This window comes from Oryzias melastigma, linkage group LG17 (assembly GCF_002922805.2).
Source record: "Oryzias melastigma strain HK-1 linkage group LG17, ASM292280v2, whole genome shotgun sequence".
Classification (NCBI taxonomy): domain Eukaryota; kingdom Metazoa; phylum Chordata; class Actinopteri; order Beloniformes; family Adrianichthyidae; genus Oryzias; species Oryzias melastigma.
This window is the reverse complement of record NC_050528.1, coordinates 25,246,897-25,254,137: the sequence shown is the minus strand read 5'-3', so window position 1 is coordinate 25,254,137 and position 7,241 is coordinate 25,246,897. Positions and strand designations below refer to the sequence as shown.

General features: G+C 37.4%; 1 protein-coding gene across 1 annotated transcript in view; it reads right to left on the bottom strand.

The window, feature by feature from the left end:
• Positions 1-7,241, bottom strand: part of LOC112147697 (vertebrate ancient opsin) — a 79,370-nt gene that overhangs the window by 56,541 nt on the left and 15,588 nt on the right. The gene's annotated exons all lie outside the window — the stretch shown is intronic.

The following is a 7,241-nucleotide window of genomic DNA, read 5'->3' as shown; positions in this document are numbered from 1 at the left end:
ACATCTCACTTGGTATCATGCGGTCAGACCAGGGCCGTTCCCATGGAAACCACCAGACCTTGACTCATCCATTAGATTGCCAGATGGAGAAATGGGATTTGTCACTCCAGAGAACGTGTCCCCACTGTTTCAGTGTTCAGTGGTGGGGTGCTCTGTCATCAGAATCCATCTCTTGAAGCTTCCTGCTCACGGTTGCTGAGGTAAACTGACGGCCAATAGAAGTGTGAGGTCGTAGTGATTAACTCTGCAGAAAGTCGTGACCTCTGTGCACCTTGGAATACATTGACCCCCCTTAGTCAGTTCTACTGTTTTGTGGCTTAGTTGCTGTCATCCCCAATTACTCCCACTATTTTATAATACCAATTGACATTGGAATATTAAATAGTGTGGAAACTCCATGATTGTAACTCCTGACATTAATTATTTGGATGATTTGGCTTATATTTTGGCATTATTGTGTGTATATAAATTGTGCTGTTTGCTGTAGAGGAGTCCTGATGGGTCTGCTCAGGGAAAAGACTTTCTAAAGCCCAAGATGAAGAACACGCGATAAGCACAAGGTCACTGCATCTGGTGAAAAGCAGGTCAAAACCAGGGCTCTGGGAGTCACAAACCATCACTCGCATGCCTCTTCCCCTTCATAGTAACTCTTTCATCTCTCTGCCACCTTCACTTATACTTGATATCTTCATTTCTCAGCCAGCCCACGCATGTGTCACATACAGGATGCTGAGGAAAAGTTGTAGCACTTGAGAGAGCGTGGTTGAAAATCCAGGGGGACGCGCGAGTCACATAACGAATTCAGTCCACGGGTAAAGATGCTGAGACAAGGGTGAGACGGCTGGATATCTAACCAAGGACCACTTGATAAATGTGTTTATCGACATTTTTTATTCTGTATTCTGATTTAATCTATCTTATTTTATGCTCACAGATATGATGTATCCTTGTGAGTCTGCTAAAGCAGAGGTTCCTGGAAAACTTTTTGCAAAAATGTTACATCATATCTTTATTGTTGAAGGTTTCAGGGCCTTTTTTACCCCCTTAAATCTGATTTTTTTTTTTGTAAGCATGCCGTATACGGTGAGTATAAGTCACGCGTCGGTTACTGCATAGTTTGGCCGGGGCTGCGATGTATACCTTGGTGTGAACTATGTGTTTTGAGTTTTTTGTGGTTTCTGCTACTACTACTACTATTACTACTACTACTACTACCAAAGTAAAATCTGACTGACTTATGACTGTTCTGATAGCAAGTCCTAATTTTAAATAAAAAAAAAAAAAAACTGTGCACAAATTACCCAAATGGTAATCTAAGCAATGCACTCACAGTAGCATGATTTTAAGTGTTTATGTAACTGATTTAGATTTAATGGGACGGGATATGTTAAGATGTCTCTGAAGTTGTTTCAGATGTCAAGGTGGTCTGTGACAGTTGAAGTCTATGGCCTTGATACGTTTGTGCTTGAGGGTTCTTAAGACTCTGACTGCAGCACCAGTTCACTCTTCGTGAATGGCCAGACATTCTCGTTTACGTATCATTTAAATTTTCTATTAATGTACTTGTACACAGCACACAGTGAACAACCTTCCTTTTAGCATTGCCCTTTTGCATCTGACCCTCCTTGTCAGCGATCACCTTCTGAATAACTGATAAGTCAGCTGACACGCTCATGAATGTCTGGCCAACTGATCCAGATTGAAGGATGATTTGAAGTCACAGGAAATCTTGGCTAATGTTTTGATTAGAATCTGACACCAAGAGTCTAGTAAATTGATTTTTTTGTGAAATGTTTTATTATTCTGAGACACTGAATTTGTTTTTGTAAAAAGTTTGTAATGAAGCTGATTTCTTTTTCAAACAGAAGTACATGTACATTGGGGTATTCAGGGTCATTGCATGGGGCTCCTGTCATACCACCCACATTAAAATATTGGACAAGCTATAGCTTTTGATGTCTGTTTATTAGAATAAAAGTTTGGAGTGTTTTTAACAAATGTTTTGGGTTAGAAAGTGTAACAGTAGCCCCAACACAGCAAAAAAAAAAAGCACATATACAAAAGGGCTTAAGCAATGAACGGGTTTATGAACGCTCTAGATCAGGGTTCTAGACTAAATTTTTGCAATGGTTGCACCGGTGTGTCTAACTTTTTTTCTTAGGTGCATCAGCACAAAAGTTTGGTGCACCAACCTTCTGGACCACATTACATTTAACACAAAACTTTTACATGGTCACTTTCCTTTTTATTTGCGGTCAATATCTGCATTAAGACTTGAAAAATATTAACTTAAAAACTGGTAAACATAAAACTCTTTATTTGAGACACAGTTCTACAATAATGACAAACTACTAAATTTATATAGTTTATAAAAATTAACATTAATATGCAGGTTGAAAAAGCTTAAATTTGTGGCAGCGAGTGAAATGTCTCCCTTCTCTGCCCCATTCTGATGGATTCACCTGCAGACAAATATATCCGTGAACGTCTTTCTTTTCCTTGTCTGAGCTGGAATCTGGATCAAAAATGTATGGATGGATAACTACAATATTGCTCACCATCTTTGTTGCACTGTAATGTTAGCTTGGGGGTGTGAGGGGCTGTAAACTAGCTAGATAGCGAGTAAACAAATATTTCATGAGATATCAGAGTGAGGTTACTTCAAACTAAAAGTCCTGTCCAGAACTCACAGGTGAATTTCTAATGAATTCCTGTCGCTCTCCAAAAACTATGTCGTGCACAGACCCAAACTGAACAACTCAGATGCATATTCTGATAAAATAATAATAATAAAATTAATAATTCTTATTTGAGGTTGTTACAGCTGCACAAACATACAGTCATGCAACTTTTGGAGTCATGGAGATTATGTTTTTTTTTTTTGTTTTTCTCCTCACAGAATGACTGGGTGCGACCAAGATTTTTTTTTTAAGTGTACCTTTAAAAAATCCAGTCACAAATGAAATCAAATTGATTGCACTCTAGAGCCCTGCGCCAGACACAGGTTCTAAAACACCCATGGCATTCACACTAGAAAAGAAGGGAAGGGGTTCTTCTTCTTCTTCTATAGTTAACTAGTGCATGTGTACAACCTACATTTGAAAGAGGCTTGGTGCCAAATGTGGACATGGTGCAATTTTTTTGAATCTTGCCCTAGAATTTGTCTTTTACAGCACTATATATATATATATATATATATATATATATATATATATATATATATATATATATATATATATATATATACGAAAAACTTGGTGTCATATAAGTCTGGCTGGGCACAAACCGTAATTATTAATTTCTCCTCCATGGTCAATTGTCAAATGGTTACCAATTAAAAGGGACGCCATCCATACTTCGCTACCAAATCTGAGTCCCTGATTGGTCAAAGTTTAACCTGGTTTAACTAGCAAGGCCAGTTGTACGTAGAGCCCAAAATTGGTCGTAGAAACTTACATAGCTATGCGTTAATGAAAGATTTTTAAATATGGAAGCTTAAAACAGACATTTACATTGACCTTTCCTTTGGAAGTAGTCACTTGAACATGCTTTGCCGAGGGTGGTGTGAATGTAGCTTTAAACATCTAATCATGGTTCTGGGTTGAGCAGAAGTCACTGCATCTACAGTGGCACCAGAACACAACAGACTGGGGAGCAGTTGGTAAAAATGAGAAGCTATAAGAAACAGAATTTAAGTCTGAGCTTGAAGGAAGCTTTGTTTGGTCTCAAACAGTTTTTTAAGAAATATAAGTTGTTCCAATACTGCCATCTGTTATTCTCTGTAGGCGTTTACTGACTCAGTTACATTAGATGCACAGATATTGAAAACAAACAAGTTTTGTGTGATTCTGCAGTCATAAAAAATCTATATCTGTCATTGAGCCAGAAAGTGCTGATTTTTTTTCTAAATTCTTTTCCTGTGATAAAGGCTTTTGTGCAAAAATAAAAACAGCATTTTCTGATCACTGGAAGAAAAAACACTGACACTTATGCTTTTCTGATTGTCTGTCTGTCTTTTTTGTCTCTATCCATTTCCTTCAACTTATTAAAAAAACTGCACCTGTTAAATGGTTTCCACATGTCAAAACTGGATTTACAGCAATGGGTTTGCATCTTATTGTCATTCTGTGTGAAATGGTAAACAACATGGTGGGTCATTAAAACCAGCACAGATAAAGAACACTCCTTCAAACATGCACAAAGAAGAGGAAAGGCAGAGCGACAGAAAACAAAGAACCCGAAGCTGACATTCAGTAGATGTGCGAGGGGAAAAAATAAGAGTAGATAAAAGCAGACGAAGACAAAAAGTGAAAGAGAACTAAGCGCTATCACTTTCCAGGGCTTCTTTTGTCACTTTCACAAAGAACTGTGTGGGCTTTCAGACAGGCAAATAAGGCAAAATAAAAGGAAAAGACTGAAAGAAATGCTGCTGTTCTCGGAGTTATTAAATTAATTGTAATTCGTCTTCCTGCACAGTAATGTCAGTGGCAAACACACGCGCACGTAAGTAATTATATGTCTGAGAAAACACAATACTTACAGAGTCTGACTGAGATGTAATCCCCCAAAATTGGTCAGAGACCTGCTCTTGTAAAGTGAATTGCTGTGTGTGCGTGTTTTACGCCTTCCCTGGAGGGAGCGAGAGCGCCCACACATTCAGCGATGTCTCTGCTCTGAGTTTTTCAGTCAAGTTAGCACGGCAATGTGAGAAATAGTGGTTGCCTCTTGCCATTTTAGATCTCAACCAAATGCCAGCAAATATTTAAATTTGCTGTTCAAACAGCCAATAAGTATTCATTAACCACTTTTATACAGAAATTGTGGCTTGAAAGTTTTTTTTTGGGATTCCCATTCTCGCTGTGCATTCTCAAATCTGACGGTGATGTGAAAATCTTTTGCAAGCTCATCCTTTCACACTGCATGATGAAAAGAGGTGTGACCAGAGTCTCCTTCAGTCAACATCTGAAGGATACAGGGGATTGGATCCGTAGGATCATAACAACGAGCCTATTCCCACAAAAGTACAAATGATCAGATTTGAGACCTTGACTTTAAAAAAACAAGCATCAGAAAATCTCATCCAACAGGTTTTAGTCCGTTATCAGATTTCCTTTAGAGATTAGTACACTTTTGGTCTGAAGTTTTTTAACATCCCAACTATCCAAACTTTGGATTGTTCAGATTTACACAAATAAATCCATCCTAACAGACTATGTTCACCGGGGCTCTGAAACATGCCACCATTACCTGAGAAAAGTCTATGAAAACACACATGTTTGGGCTTCCACGTTCAAAAATCTTCAGTTTACTGATGCTTTCATGTTTGTTTTTGGGCTCTGTACAAAACACAAAGCCATTGAACTTACATCAAAAGTTAAACCTGTTGAATTTTGGATTTGGTGGTGATGTATGGGTAACATCCTTTTCAAAACGCAGAGTTACCAACTGTTTGAAATTTGATCATGAAGAAGAAAATAATAGTTGCTGCGCTGTGCTGGGAAGTTTCCTTTTTTTTTTTTTTCCAACATGCCATCTGGAGAGACACAGAATTGTTGGAAATGGATAAGGCCGTCTCAGACTGAAAGTTCCCATGTCTGCAAAAAGATGTTATGGTTGACTCTTAAAACAAATCTTTTAGATTGAGTCTTTTCTGTAACCTAGGCAACCAATTTGGGTAGTGATAGTCCAGTGTGAACATAAGCACATGCAGAATGCCTTTTTAACATGTTCCTGAATGTGCATCCTATTTCCAGTGTATACATAGCATAACAGTTGGGTAATAGAGTTTGATCAAGCCTTAAAAGTCAACCCTACAGGTGTTCTAAGTTTTCCCGATGACTTAAATCCTTCTTAGTCTTCATAAAAGCAGTGTACGAACACTGTGGTAGGCTACCATAGGCTTTAGTTGAACAGTACGTACTGCTTTAAAAAAGTGTTGTTTCAAAAATGCCTAGAAAAGGTCAACTAAGGATGGACGATAAACAGACCATCAAAACAGAGTGAAAGGTTTGTCTCTCTTACAGAAAAAAATAAAAATACAGTATAGTTCACCACCATCATGCCTAAAAAATGGGGAAACTGACAGAAAACAACTTCAAAAATCTCTACTGAATCTCAGAATAAGCTTCTAAGAGTCTGCAAGAAATCCATGTTAGGTTGCATAAAAAGGATTTGAAGAGCAGCAAATTCTGGTCTTAGATTCAACTGTGCAGGAAAGACTTTGAGCTGCAGGGCTGACAGGATGAGTTGTGTTGAGAGAAACATTAAGAAATAAATAAAATAATCAGACTTGGGGCAGGAAACAATAACCCCCCCAACAGAATTATGACAATATTTTCAATTAAAGGGAAAATAGTTTATTAAAGTAAAACGTCTTGAAATTAAATAAAAAGCAAAGAAGTGAATGCAAAACAGTTAACAAGCCAAAAGAAACAAGTAACTCTGATACAAAAATAAATCAAAATGTTTAATGATTAAAAAAATAAAGAAACAACTGATAGAAATCATAATTTGAAACTTCTTATCCTTTAAATAGAACAATAAAAACTGGCAAAAAGTAACTAGTCAAAAACAACTCAGCTTTTAAATAGGGTGGAAATCACAGGACTGGCAAAAGAGGTGAGACGGCGACTCAGCTGGCTCCCTTTGGCTGATACTGCAAAGTTTCAAACAAGTGTGGAAATATCGATATTTGCAGAATGTGATATCGATAATATCGATATTTTTGGATATATCCACCCAGCACTACATTTTTGGTTTTAGTCAGGTTTGATTTCATTTTCTAATGTTCTTTTTTTAGCCATGTCTTACTTACACTTGGGTCCTCTATAACCACCATTTGAGACACCCATACTTGTTCAATCAACTTATGCTTTTGCAACAACACTGTCCTAGTTTTTTGGGGGAAATTGCATCAGCTTTCAAGCTCCCAAGAGTTTGTTGACATCTCCTGAAATGTAGCATCAATCCGTGCCAGTTTGCACTCATGCTGTGCTTTTTAGCCATTCCTAAAAACAGTAGAAGCATCGAGACTAAGCAGTATTTATCTGTTTTGGTAACAAAGCAGTTATAAAATCTTTTTGCAAACCTGTAATTACTTCTGCTTGGATACATTGCATAAACTACATTCTACATTCTACATCAATTAATTAATTAATTAATTTCATCAACAACTTTCACATTTTCTGGGAACGCAAACATCTTTTTAAAGAAAATGGATTCAGTTTAAACAAATCAGGAGT